This window comes from Hyla sarda, chromosome 10 (genome assembly GCF_029499605.1).
Source record: "Hyla sarda isolate aHylSar1 chromosome 10, aHylSar1.hap1, whole genome shotgun sequence".
In the NCBI taxonomy this organism is placed as follows: domain Eukaryota; kingdom Metazoa; phylum Chordata; class Amphibia; order Anura; family Hylidae; genus Hyla; species Hyla sarda.
Window position 1 is genome coordinate 51,364,414 of NC_079198.1, and position 15,529 is coordinate 51,379,942.

Consider the following 15,529-nt stretch of genomic DNA (forward strand, 5'->3'; position numbering starts at 1 on the left):
TTTAAATCGCAGAGACCCGGCGCGCGCTCGCCCTAGGGAGCGGGGCCGCGCGCGCCGGGACAGGACCGACGGAGAGCGAGTCAGGTACGGGAGCCGGGGTGCGCATCGCGAGCGGGCGCCACCCGCATCGCGAATCGCATCCCGGCTGGAGGCGGAATCGCAGCGCACCGGGTCAGTGGATCTGACCGGAGCGCTGCAGTAGCGAGAGTGTAGCGAGCGCTCCGGGGAGGAGCGGGGACCCGGAGCGCTCGGCGTAACAGTACCCCCCCCTTGGGTCTCCCCCTCTTCTTAGAGCCTGAGAACCTGAGGAGCAGACTTTTGTCTAGGATATTGTCCTCAGGTTCCCAGGATCTCTCTTCAGGACCACAGCCCTCCCAATCGACCAAAAAAAAGGTTTTCCCTCTGACCTTCTTGGAGGCCAGTATCTCCTTTACTGAGAAGATGTCCGAGGAGCCGGAAACAGGAGTGGGAGAAACAAGTTTGGGAGAGAAACGGTTGATGATGAGTGGTTTAAGAAGAGAAACGTGAAAGGCATTAGGAATACGAAGAGAAGGAGGAAGAAGAAGTTTGTAAGAGACAGGATTAATCTGGCACAAAATTTTGAAAGGACCAAGATAGCGTGGTCCCAATTTGTAGCTAGGAACACGGAAGCGGACATATTTAGCGGAGAGCCATACCTTGTCTCCTGGAGAAAAAATGGGGGGAGCTCTTCTTTTCTTATCAGCAAACTTCTTCATGCGTGATGAAGCCTGTAAGAGAGAATTTTGGGTCTCTTTCCATATGGTGGAAAGATCACGAGTTATTTCATCCACAGCGGGCAAACCAGAGGGCAAGGGAGTAGGGAGGGGGGGAAGAGGGTGACGGCCGTACACCACGAAAAATGGGGATTTGGAAGAAGATTCAGAAACTCTGAAGTTATACGAGAATTCGGCCCATGGTAGAAGATCTGCCCAGTCATCCTGGCGGGAGGAAACAAAATGCCGTAAATAATCACCCAGGACCTGGTTAATTCTTTCTACTTGCCCATTGGATTGAGGATGATAAGCAGAAGAAAAGTTTAATTTAATCTTGAGTTGTTTACAGAGAGCCCTCCAGAATTTTGACACGAATTGGACGCCTCTATCCGAGACGATCTGCGTGGGCAACCCGTGAAGACGAAAAATGTGTACAAAAAATTGTTTTGCCAACTGAGGCGCAGAAGGAAGACCAGGAAGAGGGATGAAATGTGCCATCTTGGAGAATCGATCAACGACCACCCAAACAACAGTGTTGCCACGGGATGGGGGTAAGTCTGTAATAAAGTCCATACCAATCAGAGACCAAGGCTGTTCGGGGACAGGCAGAGGATGAAGAAGACCAGCGGGCTTCTGGCGAGGAGTCTTATCCCGGGCACAGACAGTGCAGGCCCGCACAAAATCAACAACATCCGTCTCCAGAGTCGGCCACCAATAGAAACGAGAGATGAGTTGCACGGATTTCTTGATGCCCGCATGGCCTGCGAGATGGGAGGAGTGACCCCATTTGAGGATTCCGAGGCGTTGGCGTGGAGTGACGAAGGTCTTCCCTGGAGGAGTTTGCCTGATGGAGGCTGGAGAAGTGGAGATCAGGCAGTCAGGAGGAATGATGTGTTGCGGAGAGAGCTCTACTTCCGAGGCATCCGAGGAACGAGAGAGAGCATCGGCCCTAATGTTCTTATCGGCAGGCCGAAAGTGAATTTCAAAATTAAATCGGGCAAAGAACAGAGACCACCTGGCCTGGCGAGGATTCAGCCGTTGGGCAGACTGGAGATAGGAGAGATTCTTGTGATCGGTGTAAATAATAACTGGAAATCTTGATCCCTCCAGCAGATGCCTCCATTCCTCAAGTGCTAATTTAATGGCTAGTAGCTCTCGATCCCCGATGGAGTAGTTCCTCTCCGCCGGAGAGAAGGTCCTAGAAAAAAAACCACAAGTAACAGCATGCCCTGAAGAATTTTTTTTGTAGAAGGACCGCTCCCGCTCCTACTGAGGAGGCATCTACCTCCAATAGGAAGGGTTTAGATGGGTCAGGTCTGGAGAGCACGGGAGCAGAAGAAAAGGCAGACTTGAGCTGTTTAAAGGCGTCTTCCGCTTGAGGAGGCCATGACTTAGGATTGGCATTCTTTTTGGTTAAAGCCACGATAGGAGCCACAATGGTGGAAAAATGTGGAATAAATTGTCTGTAATAATTGGCGAACCCCAAAAACCGTTGGATAGCACGGAGTCCGGAGGGGCGTGGCCAATCTAAGACGGCAGAGAGTTTGTCTGGGTCCATTTGTAGTCCCTGGCCAGAGACCAAGTATCCTAGGAAAGGAAGAGATTGACATTCAAATAGACATTTCTCCATCTTGGCATAAAGTTGATTGTCACGAAGTCTCTGAAGAACCATGCGGACATGCTGGCGGTGTTCTTCTAGGTTGGCAGAAAAAATCAGGATATCGTCCAGATACACAACAACACAGGAATATAAGAGATCACGAAAAATTTCATTAACAAAGTCTTGGAAGACGGCAGGGGCGTTGCACAGGCCAAAGGGCATGACCAGATACTCAAAGTGTCCATCTCTAGTGTTAAATGCCATTTTCCATTCATCCCCCTCTCTGATGCGGATGAGATTATAAGCACCTCTTAAGTCCAGTTTGGTAAAGATGTGGGCACCTTGGAGGCGATCAAAGAGTTCAGAGATAAGAGGTAGAGGGTAGCGGTTCTTTACCGTGATTTTATTAAGACCGCGGTAGTCAATGCAAGGACGTAGGGAGCCATCTTTTTTGGACACAAAGAAAAATCCGGCTCCGGCAGGAGAGGAGGATTTGCGGATAAAGCCCTTTTTTAAATTTTCCTGGATGTACTCAGACATAGCAAGAGTCTCTGGGGCGGAGAGAGGATAAATTCTGCCCCGGGGTGGAGTAGTGCCCGGGAGGAGGTCAATAGGACAGTCATAAGGCCTGTGAGGAGGTAGAGTCTCAGCTTGTTTTTTGCAAAATACATCCGCAAAGTCCATATAGGCCTTAGGGAGACCGGTTACAGGGGAAACGACAGGGTCACGGCAAGGAGTACTGGGAACCGGTTTAAGGCAGTCCTTGAAACAAGAGGTACCCCAACTCTTGATCTCCCCAGTGGACCAATCCAGGGTTGGGGAATGGTGTTGAAGCCAGGGTAGTCCAAGGAGAATTTCGGAAGTACAATTGGGGAGGACCAAAAACTCAATTTTTTCGTGATGAGGTCCGATGCACATTAGGAGAGGCTCCGTGCGGAAACGTATGGTACAGTCCAATCTTTCATTGTTAACACAATTGATGTAGAGGGGTCTGGCGAGACTGGTCACCGGGATGTTGAACCTGTTGATGAGAGAGGCCAAAATAAAATTTCCTGCAGATCCGGAATCCAAGAAGGCCATAGTAGAGAAGGAGAAGGTAGAGGCAGATATCCGCACAGGCACAGTAAGACGTGGAGAAGCAGAGTTGACATCAAGGACTGTCTCACCTTTGTGCGGAGTCAGCGTACGTCTTTCCAGGCGGGGAGGACGGATAGGACAATCCTTCAGGAAGTGTTCGGTACCAGCACAGTACAGGCAGAGATTCTCCATGCGGCGTCGTGTCCTCTCTTGAGGTGTCAGGCGAGACCGGTCGACCTGCATAGCCTCCACGGCGGAAGGCACAGGAACGGATTGCAGGGGACCAGAGGAGAGAGGAGCCGGGGAGAAAAAACGCCTCGTGCGAACAAAGTCCATATCCTGGCGGAGCTCCTGACGCCTTTCGGAAAAACGCATGTCAATGCGAGTGGCTAGATGAATGAGTTCATGTAGGTTAGCAGGGATTTCTCGTGCGGCCAGAACATCTTTAATGTTGCTGGATAGGCCTTTTTTAAAGGTCGCGCAGAGGGCCTCATTATTCCAGGATAGTTCTGAAGCAAGAGTACGGAATTGTACGGCGTACTCGCCAACGGAAGAATTACCCTGGACCAGGTTCAACAGGGCAGTCTCAGCAGAAGAGGCTCGGGCAGGTTCCTCAAAGACACTTCGAATTTCCGAGAAGAAGGAGTGTACAGAGGCAGTGACGGGGTCATTGCGGTCCCAGAGCGGTGTGGCCCATGACAGAGCTTTTCCAGACAGAAGGCTGACTACGAAAGCCACCTTAGACCTTTCAGTAGGAAACTGGTCCGACATCATCTCCAAGTGCAGGGAACATTGAGAAAGAAAGCCACGGCAAAATTTAGAGTCCCCATCAAATTTATCCGGCAAGGATAGTCGTAGGCCTGAAGCGGCCACTCGCTGCGGAGGAGGTGCAGGAGCTGGCGGAGGAGATGATTGCTGAAGCTGTGGTAGTAGCTGCTGTAGCATCACGGTCAGTTGAGACAGCTGGTGGCCTTGTTGCGCTATCTGTTGTGACTGCTGGGCGACCACCGTGGTGAGGTCGGCGACAACTGGCAGAGGAACTTCAGCGGGATCCATGGCCGGATCTACTGTCACGATGCCAGCTGGCAGGAGGTGGATCCTCTGTGCCAGAGAGGGATTGGCGTGGACCGTGCTAGTGGACCGGTTCTAAGTCACTACTGGTATTCACCAGAGCCCGCCGCAAAGCGGGATGGTCTTGCTGCGGCGGTAGTGACCAGGTCGTATCCACTAGCAACGGCTCAACCTCTCTGACTGCTGAAGATAGGCGCGGTACAAGGGAGTAGACGGAAGCAAGGTCGGACGTAGCAGAAGGTCGGGGCAGGCAGCAAGGATCGTAGTCAGGGGCAACGGCAGGAGGTCTGGAACACAGGCTAGGAACACACAAGGAAACGCTTTCACTGGCACAATGGCAACAAGATCCGGCGAGGGAGTGCAGGGGAAGTGAGGTATACATAGGGAGTGCACAGGTGAACACACTAATTAGAACCACTTGCGCCAATCAGCGGCGCAGTGGCCCTTTAAATCGCAGAGACCCGGCGCGCGCGCGCCCTAGGGAGCGGGGCCGCGCGCGCCGGGACAGGACCGACGGAGAGCGAGTCAGGTACGGGAGCCGGGGTGCGCATCGCGAGCGGGCGCCACCCGCATCGCGAATCGCATCCCGGCTGGAGGCGGAATCGCAGCGCACCGGGTCAGTGGATCTGACCGGAGCGCTGCAGTAGTGAGAGTGTAGCGAGCGCTCCGGGGAGGAGCGGGGACCCGGAGCGCTCGGCGTAACAAGCACTAGGTGCCTGATGAAGCTCAGGTGAGTGACACGGTCCGTTGCTCTTGAACGCCACCCCCGCCTGCCACTGCCCAGGTCAATCTGTAACTGTCTGTTGTCGTTTTATATCTGTCTGGGACACCAATAAAGTTTTTCACTATTGCAAGACATCCGGTGAGTGCGAGTTCATTTCTATTCGTTTTGTTATTAGATACAGACAGATCACCCATGATAGGATTAGATACCAAGGCTCAGATACACAGCTTAGTAGATAGTATCACATTTTATAGAATAAGATAAGATATCACACATAACAGTTTTAGATACAGAGTACAGCAGACAGTATCACACGTTATAGGATTAGATATAGGGTCTCATGAAACAGTATCACACATAGAGAGATTAGATACAGATACGTTATTTTGTGACGTATATTGTCATTTTCTCCCATCACAAAATAACGTCCATTATTAATAACAGGCTATGACGGGTTAAAACAGATAATGTAAAAATCCCATAGACTATAGTAGGATTTTGTAATGGCCGATTTTCAGGGTTTTCATAACACAACATTTAACAGATCTTTAAAAACAGATGAATGTATAGTGTGAAAGGGGCCTTACAATAATCACCCGCTATTGCATATTTCACACTGACTTTCATACCGCTTCTAACATACAGAAATCTTGTTCACCCTATCCTTGCGAAACAGTGTACACCTCTGCAGATTGACAGCCCAGTCATGCGAAGGGTCTAGCCATGTCTCAGTGACCCCAACTATATCAATGTGTTCATCCTGTATCAAGGCCTCAAGCTCCTCCATATTGCTTACTAGACCTCTGGCATAGGTGAACATTCACTTTACATTGCCATCTAGTTTTATACATTCAGAATCAGTAATGAGTTTCATTGAGTTATTGTTGGTACATTTGTTTTCACCGCTGGTTTGAAACATGTGGATCTCCTTATCCACTGCTCTTAACCTTCTCCCACAGGACTCCTCTCCACCCACTATTATATTCTGACCACTGTGTCCTCCCTCCACTTATCTAGTTTAAATACTTTGCCACCCCCTAGAATTCTCTCCCCTAGCACAACAGATCCCCTTCCATTGAGGTGCAAATTATCTGCAGAATACAGTTTGTACCCCAAAGAGAAGTCAGTCCAGTGCGCTAAAAACCCAAACTCTTCCACTTTACACCAAGACTTAAGCCATGCATTTAACTCCCTAAGCAACCGTTGTCTTTCCTGTGATGCATATGGCACAGGTAGTATTCCAGAGAGTACAACTTTAACCCCTTGGGGACGAAGCCCATTTTGACCTTAACCTGTTGGGGATGGAGGGCGGAGGGGAACGCCCTTGTGTTCCGGTACTTAAGGACGGAGAGCGTACCTGTACACCCTAAGTCCTGTTACCGGGGTTTGAAGCTAAGCTTGCATCAAACATGGTTGGTCCCGAGTGCTATCAGCAGCCAGGATCCAGGGAAATGCTGGGCACCGCCTATCGGGCAGATGACCAGCATTAACCCTTTAGACGCCGTTATCAAAGTTGATTGTACATCTAAAATCTAAAGTAAAATGTCCCGGCAGCTCAGCGGAGCTGATCGGAACTGTCGCAACAAAATCATGATGTCCCAATCAGCTGAGAGGACAACGGTAGGTAATTTACCTGCCTCTCACTGTCCGATTGGTGTTCTGCTGCTCCATGCCTGCTCAGCAGGCTGAAGCAGCAGAGCACCGATAACAATGATCAATGCTATTCTATGCATAGCATTGATCAGTATGTGCAACCAACAGTATTAAAAAAAGTTTATAAAAGTTAATTAACCCTTTCCTAATAAAATTTTGAATCCCCCACCCTTCCCATTTCTTTAAAAAGAATCATATGAGGTTCCGCCACGTGCATAAATGTCCGAAGTATTAAAATGTAATGTTAGTTAAACCTCACGGTCAATAAAAAAATCCCAAAGTCCAAATTTGTGCATTTTTGATCACTTCAAATACCATAAAAAAGTTATAAAAAGTAATCAAAAAGTCCCATCAAAACAAAAATGGTACCAAAAAACTACAGACCACGGCGCAAAAAGTTATCCCTCATATAGCCCCGTATGCATTAAAATAAAAAAAAGTTATAAGGGCCAGTAGATGACAATTTTAAACATACTAATTTTAGTGCATGTAGTTATAAGTAGTAAAATAAAATAAAACCTACATAAATTGGGTATCCTTGTAACCATTTGGACCTACAGAATAAAGATAAGGTGTCATTTTTTCCGAAAAGTGCGTAGAAACGGAAGCCCCCAAAAGTTACAAAATGCTGTTTTTTTTATTATTTCACCCCACAAATATGTCTTTTTTGTTTTGCCACAAATTATGTTATAAAATGAGTGATGTCAGTACAAAGTACAATTGATGACACAAAAAGCAAGCCCTTATATGGGTGTGTAGGTGGAAAATTGAAAGTGATTTTTAGAAGGGGAGGAGGAAAAAATGAAAGTGCAAAAATTAAAAATTGGCCTCATCCTTAAAGGGGTTCACTGGTGGAAAACTTTTTTTTTTTTTTTTATCAACTGGTACCAGAAAGTTAAACAGATTTGTAAATTACTTCAATTAAAAAATCTTACGCCTTCCAGTACTAATTATTTTCTTTTTGGAACATAGAGTTCTCTGCTGATATCACAAGCACAGTGCTCTCTGCTGACATCTCTGTCCATTTTAGGAACTGTCCAGAGCAGCATATGTTTGCTATGGAAATTTTCTCCTACTCTGCACAGTTCTTAAAATGGACAGAGATGTCAGCAGAGAGCACTGTGCTCCTGATATCAACAGAGAGCTTTGTGTTCCAAAAAGAAAAGAATTTGCCCTGTAGTATTCAGCAGCTAATAAGTACTGGAAGGATTAAGATTTTTTTTTAATAGAAGTAATTTACAAATCTGTTCAACTTTCTGGCACTAGTTGATTTAAAAAAAAAAGTTTTTACACCGAAGTACCCCTTTAACCCCTTAAGGACTGAGCCCTTTTTCACCTTAAAGACTGAGCCCTATTTTGCAATTCTGACTACTGTCACTTTATGCATTCATAACTCTGGGGTACTTTTACTGTTTATTCTGATTCCGAGATAGTTTTTTCATGACATATTCTACTTTAACTTAGTGGTAAATTTTCGTTGTTATTTGCATCCTTTCTTGGTGAAAAATCCCCAAATTTAGAAAATTTTTAACATTTTGCATTATTCTAACTTTGAAGCTCCCTGCTTGCAAGGACATCGGAAATTCCAAATAAATTATATATTGATTCACATATACAATATGTCTACTTTATGTTGGCATCACAACGTTGCCATGTTTTTGCTTTTGGAAGACATCAGAGGGCTTCAAAGTTCTGCAGAAATTTTCCAATTTTTCACAAAAATTTCAGCTCAGTTTTGAGGTGGATTTGAGGGGCTTTAATGTTAGAAATACCCTGTAAATTGCCCCATTATAAAAACTGCACCCCTCAAAATATTCAAAATTACATTCAGAAAGTTTCATAATGCTTTAGGTGTTTCACAGGAATAGCAGCAAAGAAAAGAGAAAATTCTAAATCTTTTTTTTTACACTCGCATGTTCTTGCAGAGCCATTTTTTTTAATTTTTACAAGAGGTAAAAGGAGAGAAATCCCCCCAAAATGTGTAACCCCATTTCTCTCGAGCAAGGAAATATCTCATATGTGGATGTAAAGTTCTCCATGGGTGCACCAGAGGGCTGAGAAGGGAAGGAGCGACAATGGGATTTTGGAAAGCAAATTTTGCTGAAATGGTTTTTGGGGGGCATGTCGCATTTAGGAAGCCCCAGTAGTGCCAGAACAGGGAAAAAAAACACATGGCGCACTATTTTGGAAACTGCACCCCTCGAGGAACGTAACAAGGGGTACAGTGAGCCTTAACACCTCACAGGTATTTGATGACTTTTTGTTAAAGTCGGATGTGTAAATGGAAAAAATAAATACACAAAAATGCTGGTTTTTCCCCAAATTGTAAATTTTTACAAGAGGTAATAGGAGAAAATGCCCACCAAAATTTGCAACCCAATTTCTTCTGAATATGAAAATACCCCATGTGTGGACGTCAAGTGCTCTGCTGCCGCACTACAATGCTCAAAAGAGAAGGAGTGCCATTGGGCTTTTTGAGAGAGTGAATTTGTTGGTAATGGAAGTCGGGGGCCATGAGCATTTACAAAGCCACCTGTGGTGCCAGACCAATGGACCCCACCCCCACATGTGACCCCATTTTGGAAACTGCACTCCTCACAGCATTTAATAAGGGGTGCAGTGAGCATTTACACCCCACTGGCATTTGACAGATCTTTGGAACAGTGGGCTGGGCAAATAAAAAATTAAATTTTTCATTTTCACGGACCACTGTTCCAAAAATCTGTCAGACACCTGTGGGGCATAAATGCTCACTGAACCCCTTATTACATTCCGTGAGGGGTGTAGTTTCCAAAATGGGGTCACATGTGGGGGGGGGGTCCATTGTACTGGCACTATGGGGGCACATGGCCTTCAATTCCGGACAATTCTATCCAAAAGTTCAATGGCGATCATTCTCTTCTGAGCAATGTAGTTCGCCCGCAGAGCACTTTAAAATCCACATATGGAGTATGTTCTTACTCGGAAGAAATGGGGTTATACATTTTGGAAGGCTTTTTTTTTTCCTATTTTCCCTTGTGAAAATGAAAATTTTAGGGTAACACCAGCATTTTAGTTAAAAAAAATGTTTTTTCATTTTCCCATCTAACTTTAACCACTTAGGGACCTAGGGCGTATGGATATGCCTTGACGCCCTGGTACTTAAGGACGCAGGGCTTATCCATACACCTGTGGAAATTTTGGTCCCCTCCGGGTTGGGACCGGACCGGGGTGAAAGCTGATATTGATCAGCATGCACCACGCGCAAATGCCCAGGGGGGTCATCAGACCCCCCCCCTCATGTCAGCGATCGGCGTAAGTCGCAAGTGAATTCATATCTGCGATTTGCACCGATTCCGGGTCATATGGGTCTATGATGACCCGAAATATAATGGGGATCGGGGTTGTCCATGACACCTATGATCCCCCTGAAGGGATAGGAGTGAGGTGGCAGGGATGCCACCCCTCCTATCCCTGCTATTGGTCGTCAAGACACGATGACCAATTCTGCCCACCCACAATAGGCTGGGCAGAACGGGGAAACCCACAGAGGACCGGGGGCGAAGTCCATTCACCCATCGGCAATGGCAGTGGACGATGATCGACGGCGGCAGCGGGAGAAGAGGACGGCTATGCGACTCCCTGGATCCTACGGAAGCCGGTGAGTTGCCTAGCAACATCTGGAGAGCTACAGTCTGAGACCACTATACAGTGATCTCTATACTGTAGCCCTCCAGATGTTGCAAAACTACAACTCCCAGCATGCCCAGACAGCTATTTGTTGTGTGGGCATGCTGAGATTTGTAGTTTTGCAACATCTGGAGGGCCACAGTTTGGAGATCACTGTGCAGTGGTCTCTAACTGTAACTCTCCAGATGTTGCAAAACTGCAAATCCCAGCATGCCCACGCAGCAAACAGCTGTGTCGGCTTGCTGGGAGTTGTAGTTGCGTACCTCCAGCTGTTGCATAACTAAATCTGACAGACTGTGCATGCTGGGAGTTGTACTTTTGCAACAGCTGGAGGCACACTGGTTGGAAAACACTTGAGTTAGGTAACTGAAGGTTTTCCAACCAGTGTCCCTCCAGCTGTTGCAAAAGTACAACTCCCAGCATGCACAGTCTGTCAGAACGTGCTGGGAGTTGTAGTTTTGAAACAGCTGGAGGTTTACCCCCCCTCCCCCCCCCCCCCTAGTGAATGTACATGGTACATTCAAACGGGCAGGTTTACAGTTAGTTTTCCGCTTCAAGTTTGGGCTGCAGCAAATTTTTTGCGGCGCAGCGCAAACTCTTAGCGGGAAACTCACCGTAAACGCCCGCCAGTGTGAATGTACCCTAAAAACACTACACTAAACTAACACATAATAAAGGGTAAAACACTACATATACAACCCCTTACACTGTCCCCCCCCCCATAAAAATGAAAAACGTATCGTACGGCAGTGTTTCCAAAACGGAGCATCCAGCTGTTGCAAAACAACAACTCCCAGCATTTCCGGACAGCCACTGACTGTCCAGGTATGCTGGGAGTTTAGCAACAGCTGGAGGCACCCTGTTTGGGAATCACTAGCGTAAAATACCACTATGTCCACCCCTATGCAATCCCTAATTTAGTCCTCAAATGCGCATGGCGCTCTCTCACTTTGGAGCCCTGTCGTATTTCAAGGAAACAGTTTAGGTCCACATATGGGGTATTTCCGTACTCGGGAGCAATTGCACTACAAATTTTGGGGGGCTTTTTCTGACCCCATTTTGGAAACTACACCCCTCACGGAACGTAACAAAGGGTATAGTGAGCCTGAATACCCACAGGTGTTTGACAAATTTTCATTAAAGTTGGATGGGAAAATGAAAAAAAAATGTTTCACTAAAATGCTGGTGTTACCCTAAATTTTTCATTTTCACAAGGGAAAATAGGAAAAAAGCCCCCCCAAAATTTGTAACCCCATTTCTTCTGAGTAAGAACATACCCCATATGTGGATATAAAGTGCTCTCCTGGTGCACTACAATGCTCAGAAGAGAGGAAGCGCCATTGGGCTTTTGAAGAGAAAATTTGTCCGGAATTGAAGGCCACGTGTGTTTACAAAGCCCCCATAGCGCCAGAACAATGGACCCCCCCCCCCACATGTGACCCCATTTTGGAAACTACTCCTCTCACGTAATGTAATAAGGGGTACAGTGGGCATTTACGCCCCACAGGTGTCTGACAGATTTTTGGAACAGTTATCCGTGAAAATATAAAATTTTATTTACATTTGCACAGCCCACTGTTCCAAAAATCTGTCAAACGCCAGTGGGGTGTAAATACTCACTGCACACCTTATTAAATTCTGTGGGGGGGTCCATTGTTCTGGCACCACGGAGGGCTTTGTAAAAGCACATGGCCCCCGACTTCCATTCCAAACAAATTCTCTTTCAAAAAGCTCAATGGCGCTCTTCCTCTTCTGAGCATTGTAGTGTGCCAGCAGAGCCCTTGATGTCCACACATGGGGTATTTCCATACTCAGAAGAAACGGGGTTACAAATTTTGGGGGTCATTTTCTCCTATTACCCCTTGTAAAAATGTTAAGTTTGGGGAGAAACTTTTTTGCTGTTCTGGCACCATAGGGGCTTCCTAAATGAAACCTACCCCCCAAAAACCATTTCAGCAAAGTTTGCTTTCCAAAAGCAGTGTGAAAATGTGACTCCTCTTCTGAGAATTGTAGTTCGCCCGCAGAGCATTTTACATCCTAACATGGGGTATTTATATACTCAGAAGAGATGGGGTTACAAATTTTGGGGGGTATTTTCTCCCATTACCCTTTGTAAGAATTATAAATTTGGGGAAAAAACTGCACTTAAGTTGAAAAAATTCTTTGTTTCATTTACACATCCGAATTTCATGAAAAGTCGTCAAACACCTGTGGGGTGTTAAGGCTCACTGGACCCCTTGTTACATGCCTTGAGGGGTGTAGTTTCCAAAATGGTATGCCATGTGGGGGTTTTCTGCTGTTCTGGCACCATAGGGGCTTCCTAAATGTGACATGCCCCCAAAAACCATTTCAGCAAAATTCACTCTCCAAAATCCCATTGTCGCTTCTTCCCTTCTGAGCCCTCTACTGCACCCGCCGAACACTTGACATCCCCATATGAGGTATTTCCTTACTTGAGAGAAAATGGGTTACAAATTTTGGGGGGATTTTTCTCCTATTACTCCATGTAAAAATTCAAAAACTGGGTCTGCAAGAACATGCAAGTGTAAAAAAATTAAGATTTAGAATTTTCTCCTTCATTTTGCTGCTATTCCTGTTAAAGGGGTACTCTGGTGAAAACCTTTTTTCTTTTAAATCAACTGGTGGCAGAAAGATAAACATGTTTGTAATTTACTTCTATTAAAAAATCTTAATCCTTCCTTTACTTATTAGCTGCTGAATACTACAGAGGAAATTATTTTCTTTTTGGAATGCTCTCTGATGACATCACAAGCACAGTTCTCTCTGTTGTCTTTATTATAATAGTAATAACGCTTTATTTATTGTTGTCCTTAGTGGGATTTGAACCCAAGTCCCCAGCACTGCAAGGTAGCAGTGCTAACCACTGAGCCACCATGCTGCCCTTAGCATACATCTGCTATGCATGGTTGCTAAAATGGACAGAGATGTCAGCAGAGAGCACTGTGCTCGTGATGTCATCAGTGTTCCAAAAAGAAAGGAATTTCCTCTGTAACATTCAGCAGCTAATAAGTACTGGAAGGATTAAGATTTTTTAATGGAAGTAATTTACAAATATGGAATAAAGGGCAGTGCAGCTCAATCAATAACTAGCCTGAGGTTAACTGGTATGGTCTGATTACCCCAAGGCCACGAAATCTATAGAAAATTATATAATAAAGGAATTATATAACCAGTCCTCAAGGATAGTGAAAAGAAAAAAAAGAGAAATAGCAAGGGGGGGAAATATTAAAGATAAAAAGAATAAAAGAATAGTAATTGACAGATAAAAAATAATAATACAACAGATATAATGTCTAAAATAATTACTAAAATAATTAAAATAATTATAATATAAAGAATACCTGCAAAATAAATAGCTTAAACAATGATATACATTTATTAATTGAATAAGAAAAATACTAAAACACCTGGGCAGGGCCCTTGCCCAGGTATTAAATACTTATGCTTTATAAAAAAAAAGTAAAAATAATTGCCAACCTATATAAAACATTTTTTTATATAGGTTGGCAATTCTTTTTACTTATTTACTTACTCTTCCAAGTATGGAAATACCCCATGTATGGACGTTAAGTGCCCTGCGGTCGAACTACAATGCTCAGAAGAGGAGGAGCGCCATTGAGCTTTTGAAGAGTAAATTTGTTTGGAATGGTAGTCAGGGGCCATGTGCGTTTACAAAGCCCCCCGTGGTGCCAGAACAGTGGACCCCCCACATGTGACCCCATTTTGGAAACTACACCCTTCACAGAATTTAATAAGGGATGCAGTGAGTATTTACACCCCACTGGCATTTGACAGATCTTCGGAACAGTGGGCTGAGCAAATGAAAAATTTAATTTTTCATTTTCACAGACCACTGTTCCAAAAATCTGTCAGACACCTGTGGGGCATAAATGCTCACTGCACCCCTTATTACATTACGTGAGAGGTGTACTTTCCAAAATGGGGTCACATGTTGGGGGGGTCCATTGTTCTGGCACTATGGGGGCTTTGTAAACACACGTGGCCTTCAATTCCGGACACATTTTCTCTTCAAAATCCCAATGGAGCTCCTTCTGTTCTGAGCATTGTAGTTCGCCCGCCGAGCACTTTACATCCACATTTGGGGTATTTTCTTACTCAGAAGAAATGGGAAATGATCAACTAGACGTAAATATGTTAGGTCCCACGTCAGACCACGCTTAAGCGTAATTCCACCCAGCATTCGAATATGTCAAAAGAACAGAAAAAGTATAAGTGTTCAGGGTAGTGCATAAAAATTAACTTTTATTTGGATCATTTAAAAATCACCCAAAAAAACGTGTTTGATTCCAACACCATTAAAAAAATAGAATAGATGTAGACCATCAGGAGCAGTAACCTTCCAGGATCGGAGGAGACGCTCAAACTGTGCCACAGCTACTTAGTAACAATAAGTTACCAAAGTTAGCAGCATATCATACCACTATTATATTATACCACCGACGCGTTTCTGCCATGAATTTATATGGCGTCCTCAGGGAGGCATATAATATGTACAGAGAAGATAAGTCAGATTGACAGGTATTATGTATATACAATCGGTATATCAAATCAAAGGAAGTATTAAAGAGGTCCTTGGCGTAGGAAACAGGTCATCCATCTGCAATAACAATATTCTCATATCACTATAAATCCTGTAGGGAAAAGCAGCAGGTATATATAAATAACAAGACTCTGTCCCTGTATTATAGGCCAGGACTCTATCCGTTGGTCCACGGATCCCTGGTTTGCGGGGCGGGCGCGACAACCTGCTGTGGCGCAGGGAGCTGGCTCCGTCCAGCTCTGTTCACTCCGGTGTGTGAACTGTCGGCGTCTGTCAGAAGAAATGGGATTACAAATTCTGGGGGGCTTTTTTCCTATTTTCCCTTGTGAAAATGAAAAATTTAGGGTAACAATAGCATTTTAGTGAAAAAATTAAAAAAATGTCATTTTCCCATCCAACTTTAATGAAAATTTGTCAAA